A 17,663-nucleotide genomic window follows, 5' to 3' on the forward strand; every position below is an offset into this window, starting at 1 on the left:
TGTTCCTATGGTAATAGAACCCTATTCCCACTCATAGTCTAAAAACATTAGAATCATTTTTGAATTCTCTCTCTCCTTTATCACTTGCACAACTCTATTGGCTTCACATCTGTAATATTTTATATTTACTTTTTCATTTACTTCCTGTGTTCTCCTTTTGAGCCTTCTTTGCCCCAGTTTGCTGCAATCCTGCAAAACTGGTCTTTCCCCTACAACCTTTATGCCTTTATACTACACTGTGCTGCTAGATTAATTATCTTCTACTTCCCATTGCCAGGAAGATAAAGGCATTCAACAGCTTCTAGGATCTCTTTTCTAACTCAGCTTTTCAATCTTTTCTTTTCCTCCCTTATCTTTTAAAATTGGTCACTCCAGCCAAAGAAAAGACATATTGTTCCTTTTGGAAACTCTTGGATTTCCAAATCTGTACCTTTTCGTTTTCTTTCACACATGGCACTCTCTTTTTTAATGTTCCACTCACTCACCTCTTCCCTAGCAGTTGGGGCCTAGGTCAAATCAACCTCCTCTGTGAAATGTTACATGACTTCCCTGGGTCATCCAGCTACATCTTTGTAACCAAATTACATATATTATTTCCTACTACGTGTTTTATTTTTTAACTTATAAATCACTTTACCTTTACAATGTGCCAAACACTATTCTAAGTGCTTTTACACATATGAATTTAATTGTCAAAACTAGCCTATCATATAGGTATTATTGTTAATCTAATTTTAAAGATTGGAAAACCAATCCACAGAGTTTTTAAGCAATTCAAACCTGCTTGGTTTGATTATTGAGACAATGTATTTAATTTTTATGCAATGTTGCTGTTGTCACTTTTTTATAACTTTAACTCTTTTACAAATATGTAAAGGGAAAACCTATGTCAGTCTCTCGACCCCCCCTATGGAACCTAGCTCATTGCATTTCATTTATAAGGCATCCTATAAATATTTGTTTAATAAGCAAAAGTGTTAACATTTATTGATCATATATTATTGAGAGGTTTTTTTAGTAAGAGTAATTTAGTAATAGTTATTTAGTAATTTAGTAATAGTAAGAGTAATTTAGTAATAGTAAGAGTAATTACTATTACTATTAATTTGTATTTATTAGTTTATTTAATCCCTCAGTAACCTACACATTCGGTTCATTAGAACATTTTAAAGATTAAGAAACGTATCTGAAAAAGGCTCAAGCCACTTATTTTTTCACTATCTGCACTAGGATGTATAAATTAGAAACATTTGAATATGTGATCTTTAAGTGATTTGACAGGTTAAATAGATTCTTTTATTTTAAATTGGCAACAGCCCAGCTTCATAAATCAGGGAATGTTATCCCTATTTATGAACGGGAGAAAACAGTTCAGAGAAGTTGGCTAAACTGACCAGGATCACACATTTAAAATAAGTATGTCTTGGATTTTAAGTCATTTTCTGCCTCTCAAATCTGCAAACTTCACTTTGCCTTTTCAACTCTCACATTTACTCCATGAAAGAATAAAGTAGAATAAAGAATTGTGTTCTCACATGCCCTCCTCAAATTACCCTTTGGGAAACAAAGACCAGAGCATGAGTAATTCATTAACAGCTAAGGAAAACATTTCACCAGGTTCATGGAAAAAAATGTAGTCTCTACAGAGTACAATAATGGGAAACTGTCTTGCCTCCTACTGAAGACCAGGTCTGTAAAAAATAGGCAAGTGGCAGACTTCTATGAGAAGCTTGAGCAAATGTTTTCTACACCACTGAGCATATTAGTCGTAAAAGCAGTGAAAAGAAGTTATAAACAAAATAATAAAGTAGCTGTGAAGATGTGATTGGTTTATATCATCTATTTCTCAGAATTTTGTCTAACTAGTCAATTTAATTTCTGAACAGGGAATACCTCTGCACTTCCCCAAAGATAATCTTTGGAAAAAGAAGGAGCATACCCAGGCAATCAATTTAATAGTTAAAGAAGAGTGAGGAAGGAAAGTAACAATGCAGCATAAATAATGAACTTGGGTTGTAAACTTTATAAACTTAATACCTGTCATAAATGAAAAAATAAAATTAAGGTTGTGGCTTAAGAGAATTTAAGAACACAATATCAATCTTTTACAAGTATTAAAAATAATTTAACACTTCATCAATAGTAGTTATTTTTAGCATATATTCTGCCCAAAGTCAGAAGCTTATGACACACTCCCATTAAAATCACTTCTCTTAATGAGGTAAACTTCATTTAGGTGTGAAAGAGGCTAGACTCAGTTGTTGTATATTTTCAATGGAGAGAGATTGACATTACATTTGCATCTACCTTTTCTCTATCTTTAAAATTGAAAAAAAAAAAAAAACTCAGTTAATGTTTATTTGGGAAAGAAGCCTTTCCTTATCCTGAACAATCTTACTCTCAAATCTAACCAGGTGCTTCTTCCCATGCTCACATGACCCCTTTTACACAATGAGAATGTTTCCTCATTTTTTGCTGTCCAAACATACTACATTGATTATTTTTGTACCTATATTGTGATGAACACGAGTAAAAATATATATAATTTTCCAACAGGTAGAACTGCAAGAACAAAAAAATCTGACCATTTAAAAATTTTAATAGATAGTTAAAATGTTTTTTCAAATATATTTCCTTATATTCTAGTCAAGTACATAAAAGTGCCCATTTTAAACTCCCCCGACAATATTAAATAAGATATAAGCATATTTTTACTTTTAAAGATCTATTGAATGAACAACTATATCTCCATACTTTTTTTTCAAATATTTATTTAAAATCTAGTCAACATATCATGTACTATTGTTGTCAGGAGTGATTCATCACTTAACATACAATACACAGTGCTCAAAACAATCTCCATATTGTTTTAAATTCTATTGCCTAGATTGTTAATTAAGTTAAATATTTTAAACATATTTATCATTGAATTATATTTCTTCTTTGGAGAAGTGTTTGCTTATATATTGTACTCAGTATTCTTTTGAATTGCTTGTCTTTTCCATTATTTTTCCAGCTATCTTGTAATTCCTAGATATTTCTACTCATAATTTACATATACTACAATTATTTTCTGACTTTTTAATTTAAAAAGACAATTATATATTGTATAAAAAGACATAGCTTTGTCTTTTCATTATAATATTTATGTGTCTTAGTCATTTATCTTGTCATCTTGTTGTGTTGAGTAAATGGAGGAGTGTAACTGCTTGAAACCATAATGTGAAAATGACAGTGCTTATAGAGATTGTATTTGGCATATTTGGGGGGTAAAAAGAAATCATTATTCCATAATAAAAAGTGGATTTTCAAGAAGTGATATAACTTCTCAAGTGTTATGGAGAAATATGTTTTACCAAATACTCATCAGGTAAGTCTATAATGGCTTTGCAGAATTCACTCCCCCCAAATTTTATAATTTGTATGTATAAACTTTGAAAAATCTATTTTCAAAATGGAATTTCAGTATAAATTATTAGTTCTTAAAATTTCTTTTTATTTTATTTTTCAACGTTTATTTATTTTTGGGACAGAGAGAGACAGAGCATGAACGGGGGAGGGGCAGAGAGAGAGGGAGATACAGAATCGGAAACAGGATCCAGGCTCTGAGCCATCAGCCCAGAGCCTGACGCGGGGCTCGAACTCACGGACCGCGAGATTGTGACCTGGCTGAAGTCGGACGCTTAACCGACTGCGCCACCCAGGCGGCCCTTAAAATTTCTTTTTAAATGACATTGGGAATTGTAGGGTTTTCTGGGTGCAGGTGTTACTTTGAACACTCCATTAAAAAATTACATCAAACTTTCAACTAGAATTTTTGGATATAGATTATTTTTACATGAATCAATTATTTCCTTAGGAATTACAAAATGATTAATTTCTTCCTTTTAATGTTTATTTTATTTTGAGAGAGAGAGAAAGAGTGAAAGAGAGAGAGAGAGAGAGAGAGAGCAGGGGAGGAGCAGAGAAAGGGAGAGAGAGAATCCCAAGCAGGATCCAAGCTGTCAGCACAGAGCCAGACATGGGACTTGATCCCATGAACCCTGAGATCATGGCCTGAGCCAAAATCGAGTTGGATGCTCAACTGACTGAACTACCCAGGTGCTCCAAAATAGTTAATTTTTAATCCCAAATTTCTACATGAATGATCATCACCTATATGATTATTTCAAATATAGTTAACGTAAGAATGTCAGGATAAATACTTGACTTTTCCCTTTAATTTAGAAAATGTATTTATTTGGGGGGGGCTGTTTGTTTGTTCGTTTATATTTTGGTTGTCAAATTATCCTTACTGAAACATTTCCCTTTGTAGTTCTGAACCAGCTGAGCATTCCACTGACCAAGTACAAGTTATTTTTGTTAGCATCTCATTGTTGCCATTCTTGAGAAATTAATAAGAAAGACAATAATTAAAGGCAACAATGACAACTACTGATGTCATCTATGGTACCATGAGGGTGTCAGCCATCAACACCGCAGCCCAAAGATAGGGCAGTCCCCAGGATCTCTTTAATGGTTCCAGAGAGTTCTCTAGTTAAAGATGGGTACCACACCTGTCAGATAATGCTGACAATATCATCCAAAGTGATATTTCCACTGTGCTTAATGTTTTTCTGCTTCTTTCTGTCTCTTGGCATTTCCTTGAGGGCTTTGATAATCAGAATAGAAGCAGAAGATACCACTTCAATCTGGGCCTGTCTGTTCTGAGTGGTCAGCTTCACTGTAATCCTCAGACTTTTCCAATCACTGGTTGCCTTGGCAATGCCATCACCAACCTTTTTTGGAGACAGACCCAGGGGCCTATCTCCAGGGCCAGGGGAAACATGGCACCAACCTTCCCACTGACGCACCTCAGCTGAATGGCTTTGATCTCATTGGGATCAAATTTAGGCCTCATAGTGGACGTGGCTGGTGTCTGGATGAACCTGGATTCAGGATGCCTGAAAACAGTTGTACCTTTGCCTCCTCTGGGCAGAAAGCCCTCTTTTGGGTATTAAAAAATTTTTAGACTATCTAGTTTGTGCTGCAAATAATCTCAAATATTGATGGATGGGTTAGTTGTTTTTAAACCATTTTTATTTTCTCTTGCATTTATACATATGTGAAGTGTTATAATTAATAATTATTGTTCTTTTTGGTTAAATTATACCATCTTAGGAAAGTAGGAGCTTCTTCCAATTGGCGTGTGCATCCTATGCATCCTTTATGCATCCTAAACCTTGAGGTTTTATATCTCTCTTGTCCTGGTGGCCCTAAAGGTGCCACAGCATCATCTTATATATTCCCTGCCCTACATTTAACCACCTGATTTTAACCACTATACAAAGAGCACTACAGCACTAGTTGTTTGTTTGTTTGTTTGTTTGTTTGTTTGTTTGTTTTTTGGAAATGAGATTTAGAAACCATAATTTGGGTAATGAGGGATGAGAAGGGTTCATTTACTGGTTTTTTTTCCCCTAGATAGACACAGGTAAGATGTTTTAAAAGGAAAATTAATCACAAATGTATAGTGGTATTTCCATTTCAAATAGAAGGTTACAAAAACATTTCTTCATGTTTTTAGGACCAACAACAAGGTAAGTTATTTTAGCTGACATCATGTTGTTGTCATTTTTGAGAAAGTAATAAGAAAGACAATAATTAAAGACAACAATGACAACTAAGTATTGTCTGCTTACTATTGAACAACCAAGCCTACAGATTTGAATTGTTTTTACTCTGAGTAATGAAACCAGTGAACAGTACTATATTACTATGCTAAGTCTAGATATTCCTTTGTTCAAGTCTAATTGTGCTCATATTATTAAAGGAATATTAGAGAACAAATTGTTTTAAGATAACCTTAGCCAGTATTTGGTTACAACACCAGAAGATAAGCATGTAAATATTTCAGTAATATATGCAAAGATTTTTACACTTTATATACACATAATGTGCTTTTAAAATTTTTTAAGCTACTGAATCCTCTGTTGAGATAAAAGTGTACATAAAATCTCAATGTGCAAATGAATGAATTCAGAATAACTCTAGTTGGGGAAGTTTTTAATGTAAATTCTGTTCCAATAAAGTTGCATCGAGTTCTTCCACTCAGAGAATCATATTACCAAAATCATTTTAAATAGAAAAATAAAATAAAAATTAATCCTTTGGTTTTGAAATTAGAATAACTGGGGTTTAACACGGTCATTCTACTTTCTAGTTCTGCAAATCAGGAAAAAATTATTTAATCTATCAGTGACATGGCATCCTTATGTATAAATTTAGAATCTCACAAAAAGAGCTTATTGTGTTTTCATAATAAAAATCATACCTTTGAGAATATTTTATATATTGTAAGTTACATACAAATAAGTATTGCAATTGTATACTAAATTTTCATTTTCATTGACTATATATCCTATTTTTAATTCTGAACCCACAAAATTATTAACCCTCCTTTTCTCTTCTTCAAAAGAAATCTTACAGGGTTGCCATATACACTCAGTTCCCAAGTGAATCTAAAACAATTGTGAATACATAAGGTTTCGGTCTTTTAGGTAAAAATGTGAAGCTTTTTTGGTTAAGAATGTTCACTCTCGCCACTGACTTAATCATTCTATGTGAATTACTATGTACTTAGATGCAGTACTATACCTATTGATAATTTTAAGACCTAGGATATTTCACACATTCCTATACTCTCATAACATCTCTAAAATCTTTGCAGCAAGCAGCATATGCATAAGCTATTAAGAAAAATTTGACCCAGGAGATAATTTTATCCTCTAACATGATTTAAATCTTTGATAGTGGGTATTTTTACATGAGATATTAGAAGCAATGAAACCTCTTTTAGGATAATTTCACTTACATGGCAACCTTACATTATAGACCTTGAAAAAGGCATTTTAGAGAGGTACCCTTGTTAGTTTTGTTTTTAAGTATGTCAGTGATTGGATTAGATGTCTAAACGTTTGGTTCATGAATAACACATTTTGAGACAATGAAGATACTGGTTGCTATTCACTGTTTTATGTCCACTGTTGTCCTTGCTGCTAGCACACATTGTTGAATAAAAAAAATGGAAATAAAATTATCCTGCTATAAATTTAGGAAGATTATTTTGGATGTTGCATTTTGGAAAGGTAAGAAGAATGAAGGTTTGCAGGCTGAAAGCTCAATAATGATGAAAGACTCCAACTTCAGAGAATGTTCAGCATGACTACATTAAAGTACAGATAACTGAAATTTTTATGAATAACACATTTTAATTTTTTTAATGTGTATTTATTTTTGAGGGGGGCGAGAGGCAGAGAGAGAGGGAAACAGAATCTGACGCAGGCTCCAGGCTCTGTCCAAGCTGTCAGCACAGAGCCCAATGGACTGATGTGGGGCTTCAACTCATGAACTGTGAGATCATGACCTGAGCCAAGTCCAACGCTTAACCAACTGAGTCACCCAGGCACTCCTTTTTAATAACACTTTTAACACTTGAACAACATATTATTATTGTATAATTATCTATTCCCCAAGAGGAAAAGGGGCGTAGGATCTTTTAGTAATGAAGCTGGGATATTGTAAATGTAAATACAAGGAAGATGATATGAGAAGTCTGTCCTGACATTAGATGTCAGGTGTTATTCATCTCTGATAACATTTCTTAGAAGTCTTGTGCCTAACAAAACGCAGTTTGGTGATAGGTTATCATAATTCCATATTTTTTTTTCAACGTTTTTTTTTTTTTTATTTATTTTTGGGACAGAGAGAGAGACAGACAGAGCATGAACGGGGGAGGGGCAGAGAGAGAGGGAGACACAGAATCGGAAACAGGCTCCAGGCTCTGAGCCATCAGCCCAGAGCCTGACGTGGGGCTCGAACTCACGGACCGCGAGATCGTGACCTGGCTGAAGTCGGACACTTAACCGACTGCGCCACCCAGGCGCCCCCATAATTCCATATTAAACCTACTTTGTACATATCTACTTGCATAATGCATTATTATTGTTACAAATATTTTGGAAGATAGTTAGCAAGGCAAAAACTGGTGTAGTGATCAGTATAATAAAACATATAAATACTTAACCTGGAATCAACAGAGTCATTTACTTTTGAAACAAACAAAACTTTATTTTCACATTTACTTGCAAAGCTCAGGTTTTGTTTTTCTTTGTCAATTATTAGATTTGTTAGGTAGCCATCCACCCTTATAAACACATGTTGAAAACCTATTCGATAAATACCATAGAATATTTCTGGTAAGAATATAACAGTGGCAAAAATAATAAAAAAGTGAGAAATATTATTAAACTTACAATAATGTATTATAGTCTTTCTATTGACAGAGGCTGATGCTAGGTGAACCTTAGGGGAATAGTGAGTGATCACAAGGTCTGTAAGAAAAAGTATGTGAACTCAAAGGGGGAAGGCACCTGAAAAATAGGAAACTTCTTCTTTACCAGATAAATAGCTTGTACCTGGAAGGAGGAAAATAAAGTAGCTTGGTTGCTAAGGGCAACTCTAAATGCTATTTCTTCAAGCATGACATTGTATTGGAAGATTCATGTCTGTGCCTCTGCTATTTATCTATCTGCAAGTGATTAAGAAGATGCTATTTTAAGTCAGGTGTCCACACAACTGTCAGTAATCATGAGTTGTGGAGCAGAGAGCATAGGCACATGGGCTTAAATTCTCCACCTTCTGTGAAGCCCAAGGCACGAAAGTGAAAGACAGCGAAGACTAGGAACAAGAAGAAATGTGGGCTTCTTATCAAGCCGAATGTCGCTCTTGTCAAGTAAGGCTGACATTTGCTAGAATGTAATAGGATGCCCATCTGTTTTGGTCAAAACACAATTGCTGTCCACTGGAAAATTACCTGAGATTAACTTGACATATTTGTTGTCTTGCAGCTCTTTACCCTTTACCTTATATAAGGTTTGCAAAATACATTATGGATATAACAATAAATCAGGTTAAAGTTATAGTAAAACATGTTATAAAGATGTCTCAAATCTGTTTGGGTATTACTATGACTGCTAAAATTTTGTAATGTTTGGCTCGACACTATTTCAAATGATATTTCCAATTTATATTAGACAATATCTCATGGCATGTAAACATTTATAACTATAATTTTATTTTTCTAGCTTAGAGATACAACTGGCAAATAAAAATGCAACTTAATGTGAACGATGCAATGTTTTGATAAAGGTATACATTGTGAAATGGTCACCACGAACTAGCCAATTAACATGTTCATCACCTTGCACAGTTATTAGTTTTAGTTTTTGTAGTGAGAACACTTCAGGTCTACTTTCTTAGAAAATTTCAAGTGTATAGTAGAGTGTAAATTAACTATTGTCATCATGCTGTACATTAGATCCAATAACTTATTCATTCTGCATAACTGAAACTTTGTACCCTTTAACCAACCATCTCTTCATTCTCTGATGTCCCAGCTTCCAGAAACCACCATTCTACCTCTGCTTTTATGAATTCAACTCTTTTAGGTTCCACACATAAATGAGATCATGCTATAATTGAAAATCATATGCACTTAATGTTGTCATTCTCATGGAAGTTGTGATGTTGATCTATGCTAAAGGAAAAGAACTACCAGTTCCATTTTTCTAATGAAATCATGGTCATTATAGAATGTCCCATTATAACCTTGGCATCTGGTATTTTCTATTTGTACAAAAGGTCTTGAGGTTACACAATAGAATGATAGTTGCCTGTAGACTATGCTTCCCATTCTACCACTAGGATGTGCATTAATATGAAAGCAGGGCCTCCTTTCATCCGTATTTCCCATGCACCATACCAGTCAATGCTCTTAGGGTATTTTCATGTATAGTGCCTCAGCCTCATCGACCATAATGCAGATATTAAAATTCACAAAAATAACTCCTTATCCACTATAATCTGAAACACAATTCTGAAGTTTTAGTATAAAAAAGATATAAAGACTGTGGAAAGGGAATTATCCAGATAGAGAGTAAAGTTTAGACATAGTCTGTATGTAACATAAATAAACTTAACATCAAAGCTATCACTCTGCTTTGCACCTGCAGACAGATAAGTCACCAGCATGCTGCTGAGCACAGGTGTTATGTGCTGAATTCATCTGAGACCCCTAAACAGAATAAACTGCTATATTTACTTCTCCATGATGCTTCTAAGTGGATCTTTATGAAGCTCTAGACAGAGTGAGAAGTTTTCTGCATCCCTAAAAATAGTTAGGTTCAAATCCAGTCCATTGTTTATGCCAATGAGACACACAAAAAAAGTCTATGGTTATCACTTGCCGCATCAAAATCAATGGATCTGTCCCCAGAAAGCAGACGCAAGAACTGTATTGTATAATAATGTTCTGTACTTACTAGCAAAAGTGTAACTACTATCTGGTCACAAGGAGACATGATGAATTGATTTTTTTTAACAAGCTCAGCTGGCAATACCAAGCCTTGAACAATGAAACAAATACCTGTACTTATGTCAAAGCAAGGGCTTGGAGGGGTAATTTTAAAAGGTGTGGCTTCTCAGGAACCACACTCAGATTCTTAATCAGTAGGCTTGTTTGGGATCCAGAAGTCTGAATTACTGACACCCCTAGATCCCCAGGTGTTTTGGATGCAGTCTGTAGGATTATAGACTGAACTTTTTATTACAAGTCAGGTTTACTGAGCTGTTATAGGCCTAAATAAAAATCATCATCTTTAAGAGCACAGTTTTAAGAATTTGTCAGCACCAACATTAACAATATATAAATAGGTTCATAGCCCCAAAACTTTCCTCCTGCCTCCTTGCACCCAATACCTCTTGCTGCCCCAAAATATCTACAAACACTCATTTGTTGTCTGTCTCCAAAATTCTTCCTTTACCAGAAGGTCACATAAAGAGTCACAGTATATGCATATTTAGTGTTCATTCACCAGTGCTAAGCTATTGGGAGTCATCACGTTGTTGCATGTGTCAGTTATTTCTTTATTCCTTTTGGTTACAGAGTAATATTTCACTTTATGAGTAGGCCACAATTTCTTAATTCATTCACAAGCATGTGCACGTTTGAGTTCATTTCACAATTATAGTTAGAGCTGCTATGAATATTAGCAAGGAGGTCTTTGCATGGACTTGTGTTTTCACTTCTTTTGAAATTGCTGGGTCCTACGGTGGTCATATGGTGTGTTTCATCTTACAAAAAAGTGCCAAGTTGCTTTCCAAAGTGGCTGGGCCAGTTTGCATTCCCACCAGCAATATATGATAAATCAATTTTCACTACACTCTTGACAGAACATGTTATTATTGGCCATTTTGATTTTAGCCACTCCAGTGAAAAGGCAAGAATATCTCATTTGGTCAAATGATTTTTCTGTATCTATTAAGATTGACTTTTATTTATTTATTTATTTTTTATTTATTTATGCTTTTAGTCAGTTTATATGGCTAATTACATTGATTATTTTTTAAAATATTGAACCAACCTTGCAGTTTTGGGAACAACTTGTTTATAATCTATTATCCTTTTATTTTGCTTGATTTTATTTGCTAATATTTTGTTATTCAATCCCAGTTTATGTAGGATATTATTGTGCAGTCACCTTCTTCTTCTACTGTCTTTAGTTTTGCAACCAGGGTAATGCTGGCCTCATAGAATGGACTGCGGCATGTTCCCTTTTCTGTTTTCTGTAAAGTTTATGCATAATTGGTATTATTTCTTTCTTGAATATTTAATAAAATGCAACATTAAAATATCTGAGTGTGGTTTCTCTATGGGATTTTAACCAAAAATTCAACTTATTTTATAGGTATATAGCTTACCTGGTAATCTAGTTCTCTTTGTTAGAGTTTTTATCATTTTACATTTTTATCTAAGTTGTTGAATATATTGATATAAAGATGTTCATAATAGTCATCTATTACCTTTTTTAAAGTGTGTGGAATCTATAATGACATTCCTGATAGTGGTAATTTGTGTCCTCAATTTAATCCCTCATCAATCTGGCTCGAGCTTTATTAATTTATTATTCTTCATTAAAGGAAATTTTGATCCAAATTAATTTATTCTATTATTTTCTTACTTATATTTCATTTATATTTTTAAATGTTTTACAATAGTTTTACATTTAAAGAAATATTTAAAGATTCAGATTCCACTATTATCTTATATTACTATGGTACATTTATCACAATAAATGAACAAACACTGATACATTATTATTAACTAAGGTTCATACTGCATTCTGATTTCCTAAGTTTTATGTAAGGACCTTTTTTTTCTGGCCTGGAACCCCTCCTAGGATATCACATTATACTTAGTCATCATGTCTCCTTAGCTCTTAGCTGTGACAGTTTCTTACACTTGCCTTGTTTTTGATGACCTTTTCAGTTTTGAAGAGTAGTTCTCAGTTATTTTACATGATTTCCTCAATTGGGATTTTTCTGATGATTCTCCTCATGATTAGACTGGGGTTATGGGTTTGGGGGAAGAAGTTCACTGAGGTTTATTGACATTTCATCACATCATGCAAGGGTGCATACTGTCAACTTTACTTATCACTATTGATGTTGACCTTGATCATCTAGCTGAGGTGGTGTTTGTCAATTTCCTCACTTGTACAGTTCATCTCTATCCCAACCCCATACCCTACTGTCTTCTTTGGAAGGAAGTCACTATGTGCAGCCCACATACAAGGAGTGGAAAGTTATCCTTTACCTCCCTGAGGGTTTCACATGATATTTACATAAATTATTTGGAACTTGTTCCAGGTTGAATAGTGTACCCTCACAGCTAATGTCTTTTTCAGAACCTCAGAATATGGCCTGGTCAGAAATAAGGCAATTCCAAATATAATTCGTTAAGATGAGGCCATACTAGAGTTGGCCCTTAATCCAATATTACTGGTGCCTTTACAAGAAGAAAAGGGACACAGAGACAGACACACAGAGGGAAGAAGGAAAATTGATGATGGAGGCAGGGGTTGGAGGGATGCCAGGATTGCTGGCAACCACCAGAAAGTAGGAAAAGACAAGGACAACTCCACCCCTACAGTCTTGATAGAGAGGTGCTCCTTCCAACAACTTAATTTCAGACCTCTAACCTTTACAACTGTGAGAGGATAAATTTGTGTTGTTTAAAGCCATCCAGTTCATGGTGCTTTGTTACAGAAGCCCTAGAAAGTTACTACTGAGTTTGTAAGCATGGAAAATTGGTCTCTTCTCCCATATATATGTATTTATTCAATCATACATTTTTAAATGCCCCCCCCCCCAAATAGTACAGTGGTCACGAGGTTTTCTAGGGACTGAGGGTGAGAAGTTTGATGGTAAAAAAAAAAATTCTTCCCTTCTCCTGGTGGCAGATAGTTTTTGTTTATACAGAAGAGTCCAATAATTTGCAACTATGCTTCAGAAGTCAATTGCTATTTATACACCTGCATCACTGAGGAAAACTCTGTCAGGTCTTCTTCCCTGAACTCACACTTTCTCTAGTGCATCCGGAGGAAGCCAGTGGAAAGAGGTGACAGGTGGTCAGAGACCCTACTGTGTCTGTAGTCAGAGCGGATTCTAAAACTTTACACTAGCCCATATTTGGCCTTTAATCTTTCGGGTTTTGTTTTGTTTTGTTTTAACTTTAGTTTTCTTCTTCCCCACTTTTATGGTTGCCACCCACATTCTTCCAAAGGGAAAATATATCTGTGCATCCTATCTCTCCTAGAAGGGACTTGTCAATCTTTAGGTTATGATTTTGTAGACTATCTGGCTTTTTCTCATTGTTAGGATGCGGTTGATACTATCTTGTGACTTTTAAGGTCCTAAGCGTATGTGGAATCTCATCCGGAAAGAACTCTAACAAGAGTACCTTTCTTAAAGAGCCGAAGGGATTGAACGTGTTGAAAGAAGCCATAAAGTTGCAGTTCTGACACCGGTTGATTTATGAAAACTCAAGATACCTTCCTAACTTCAGATGTCTTGTTCCCTATCTTAGAAGGACAGTGGGGCATCTCAGGAGCCAATATATACGTTCACATAATTTATAATATTAAATCATCTGTTTCAGAAAGAGTGGAATCTGCTGAATTGTCCTGGTAGACCAGCTCTGGGAACTGAGGGATCAAGATTTCACATGAAAGTAAATTGGGGAAATAAGCTGAAAATCACTTTGGAAACATCTATTTTCCTCAGGTAAAAGAGGAGCAATGAGAATCATATATCTGTGTGTATCTTAAATTATAAGTAAGTCCAAAATATATGTAGATTAAAAAAGATTTTGATAAGGAAGGGCTTCCTAATACATTCGTCTTTTCTTTTTCTAATCTACCTTCACTATGGATGTTTACTATAATAGTTTCAGTCTCTTTATTCTCCATAGGGACTTTCAAATAACTTACACATTTATATTAATTTTTAAGAAGAAAGCAACACTGAGATGCTTATGGAAATTTAAAGAAAACATTCCTAAAGTTAAAAAGTGAAGATGCCTATCATTTATGAACAAAGTATCCTCTAGGCCCTACTGCTGACTGGAGATGAAATATTTCACACAAGGCATGACCAGAATGCTCCTGAGAACTATACGACTTTGGCATTCTTGTGCACATATACCCAGTGGTGTTGAAAGTGTTTAGGCAATGGAAAAAATAAATAAATGCATATCCAATTTTTTACTCTCTCAACAGACTGATAAAACAAAAACTTAGTTGAGCTCAAAGTAATGAAATGAAATTGAGCCAAGAAGAATTTAAGCTCCACATAAAGGGGGAAAGATAGTAGACAGATTTATTAAAGTAGGCAATAGTCTCCCCAGGAGGGTATTAAAGGCTTGACTCAAATCATTTAAAAAGGGCCTGGGGACATACACACACATACACATGACAGTAAGAGACATGCAAGAAGGACTTATGTGCACTGACTGGCAAACCAGCTAAATGGTTACTTAGCTCCAATATTGTTGAAGAGCCACGATCATTAAAAAAAATTTCATAGTAAGTATATTTACAAAACAAATGAGAGGATTAGAAGGTTAAAACTATAGAAGATGTGAAGAAAATTTGAATTCATTTATATATAGGATTGAAAAGGGAATGCACTTTTTATACCAGAGCACAAAAGCCACATGTCATCATGAAAAAGGATGATAAAGTTCACCAATTTAAATTTTAATTATTCTTAGCAGCTGATACCACAACAACAAGAAGTAATCAGATACTGAATATTTTCTAAACACTAGTTTGTTGATCCTGCCTCACAACTAAATAAAGTACATGGTTCAATTATCCACATTACATAGAGGTAGAAAGACTTTGGGGCACCTGAGTGGCTCAGTCGGTTGGGTGTCTGACTCGGCTCAGGTCATGATCTCACGGTTCGTGAGTTCAAGCCCCGCATCAGGCTCTGTGCTAACAGCTCAGAGCCTGGAGCCTGCTTTGGATCCTGTGTCTCCCTCTCTCCCTCTGCCCTTCCCCTGCTCATGCTCTGTCTCTCTCTGTCTCAAAATAAATTAAAAAAAAATTAAAAAAAAGAAAAAAAAAGACTGTTAGATATATTGGGATGTCCGTGTTCACACAGCCATTAAGTATTTATGCAGTGTAACAATATCAAAACCTAGGACTAGGTATCCTAAATAAGCGCTTTTTTGGAATTTAATATACATTTAGATGAACCAGGATCTTGTTAAAATACAAATTATGATTCAGTATGTCAGGGTTGGGGCTCAGGAGTCTGTAGTCCTAATAAGATCCCAGGTGATACTAATGCTGCCCATCCGATAACCACACTATCACTAATAAGGCTACAGAGTATGACTTTTTACTACTGAAGTATACTCCCTCACATGTGCATATCAACCAAATCAATCATAGGTAAAATACAAGTAATTATGGAATGACGAGATTCTAACATATGTTTAGGTATGATGGGTGGGGAGGCTGGGATCAGAAATTCCATTTAGGATAACAGAAGTTTAAATTGATAAAAAATGATTTTGGAGACACTATGGCACAGGCTTCCAAAATTGTAAATGCAAAAATGCAAAACTTTTTTGTATCCAGTTGTGTGTCCATATATTTATCATAGAAATAGATTCTCGAATGTGCTTAAACATATTTATAAAGTGTTCATTGCAGCATTACTTGTAATAGCCCCCAAAGTGGAATTCTCCAAAGTATTTGACAGTAGGAGATAGGTTAAATAAAATCAAATAAATCTTTCCAATGAAAAATTGGGCAGCATTCAAAAAGAAGGCATATTTCAAAATGACCTTTTTGGAAAAGAACTCCATTTGTTTCAGTGTAGGTAGGGATTGTCTGTTTGATTCATGTCTGCAATATCCATACAGGTGAAGCATGCCTTTTATGCAGCAGGTGCTCACAACTCAATACTTTTTTTGTTGTCTGAATGAAAGGATGACTTCCAAGATATTCTATGGAATGAAAAATATTATTTACAGGACTTTCAGGGGGGATATTATATATTTTGGGTAGAGGTAAAATTGTACTTTTATTTTATACTGTATTCTATTATTTGGCTACTTAATATCATCTTTGCTATTATATGGAAAATAAAATAAATTAAAATATACAGAAAGGAGAATCAACAATGTCAAGAAGTTAGTATGTTAGTCCTCAGATCCCAATGTCTCTCTTTATTGTGGCCAAAGGAAAAAAACATAAAAGTTACCATCTCACCTATTTTTAAATGTACATTTCTATAGGGTTAAATATTTTCACACTGTCATGAAAGAGAAACCAGATTTTTTTTTTTTATCCTGCAAATTGAAAACTCTATACTCATTAAATAATAACCATAGTCATAAAGGAAGAGTTTCAAGCCACTGTTAGGTCAAAGATCAATTTCCTTCCAAACTTCTTCCACATATTTTATCATGCATTTAAGTTGGTGTGGCCAAAATTAGCCTCAAGGCTTCCCTTTTGTCATTTTTTAAGACATCTACTTTGTTTAATGCTGTTCCTCAAAATATGGGTATAACCAAAGTGAATTAAATGCTATAAAACTGATTTACACCACTATCTAGTTCTGCTTATAAATTTTATCATATAAAGTATTCCACAGAGGGGAGGAGTCAAGATGGCGGAACAGCATGGTAGTTTTTTGTGTGTCGAGCATCCATGAAATACAGCCAGAATAACACTAAACCATCCTACACACCTAGAAAACTGATTGAAGGATTAACACAACAATCTGCACAAACTGAACCACAGAATTCAGCACGTACGTGGCGCGGAGAGCTGAACTTGGGAAGCGAGAAGCTGCAAAACGTAGGCAAACGCTTTGGCGGGCAGAGAGAGGACAGAGACTGGGGAGCGGGGGAGAATACGGGAAAAGCATCCCTCCCCAAGTGTAGCTGGAGAGAAAGTGGAAAATTGGAAAGCCGCAGGGACTAAACAAAAAGGGAGAAAGGAGAAAGGAGAGGGTTTAAATTCCATTAAGACTGTAAACAAGGGGAGCGCAAAGTCTGCAACTCCACAGCTCCATACCTGGCAGTGCTCTGGTGGGAAGGGCGAATCCCCAGGAGCAGAGCGGGGTCCGGGGGGTTCTCGGGCCACTCGGGGAAAAGCGGTTCCACCGCTGGAAGGACATTTGGTAGAGACTGTTGAAGCCACCTGGTCCCAGCAGACCCCAGAAAGCGGCCACATTCACTGGTGCTGGGGCAAGGTCATTAAGGG

The 17,663-nt window shown here is 35.2% G+C and overlaps 1 pseudogene; it reads right to left on the minus strand.

The window, feature by feature from the left end:
- Nucleotides 1-4,412: 4,412 nt before the first annotated feature.
- On the minus strand, nucleotides 4,413-4,900 carry LOC123610129 (annotated as a pseudogene).
- Between the last annotated feature and the right edge of the window lie 12,763 nt (nucleotides 4,901-17,663).

Source organism: Leopardus geoffroyi, chromosome A1 (genome assembly GCF_018350155.1).
Source record: "Leopardus geoffroyi isolate Oge1 chromosome A1, O.geoffroyi_Oge1_pat1.0, whole genome shotgun sequence".
In the NCBI taxonomy this organism is placed as follows: domain Eukaryota; kingdom Metazoa; phylum Chordata; class Mammalia; order Carnivora; family Felidae; genus Leopardus; species Leopardus geoffroyi.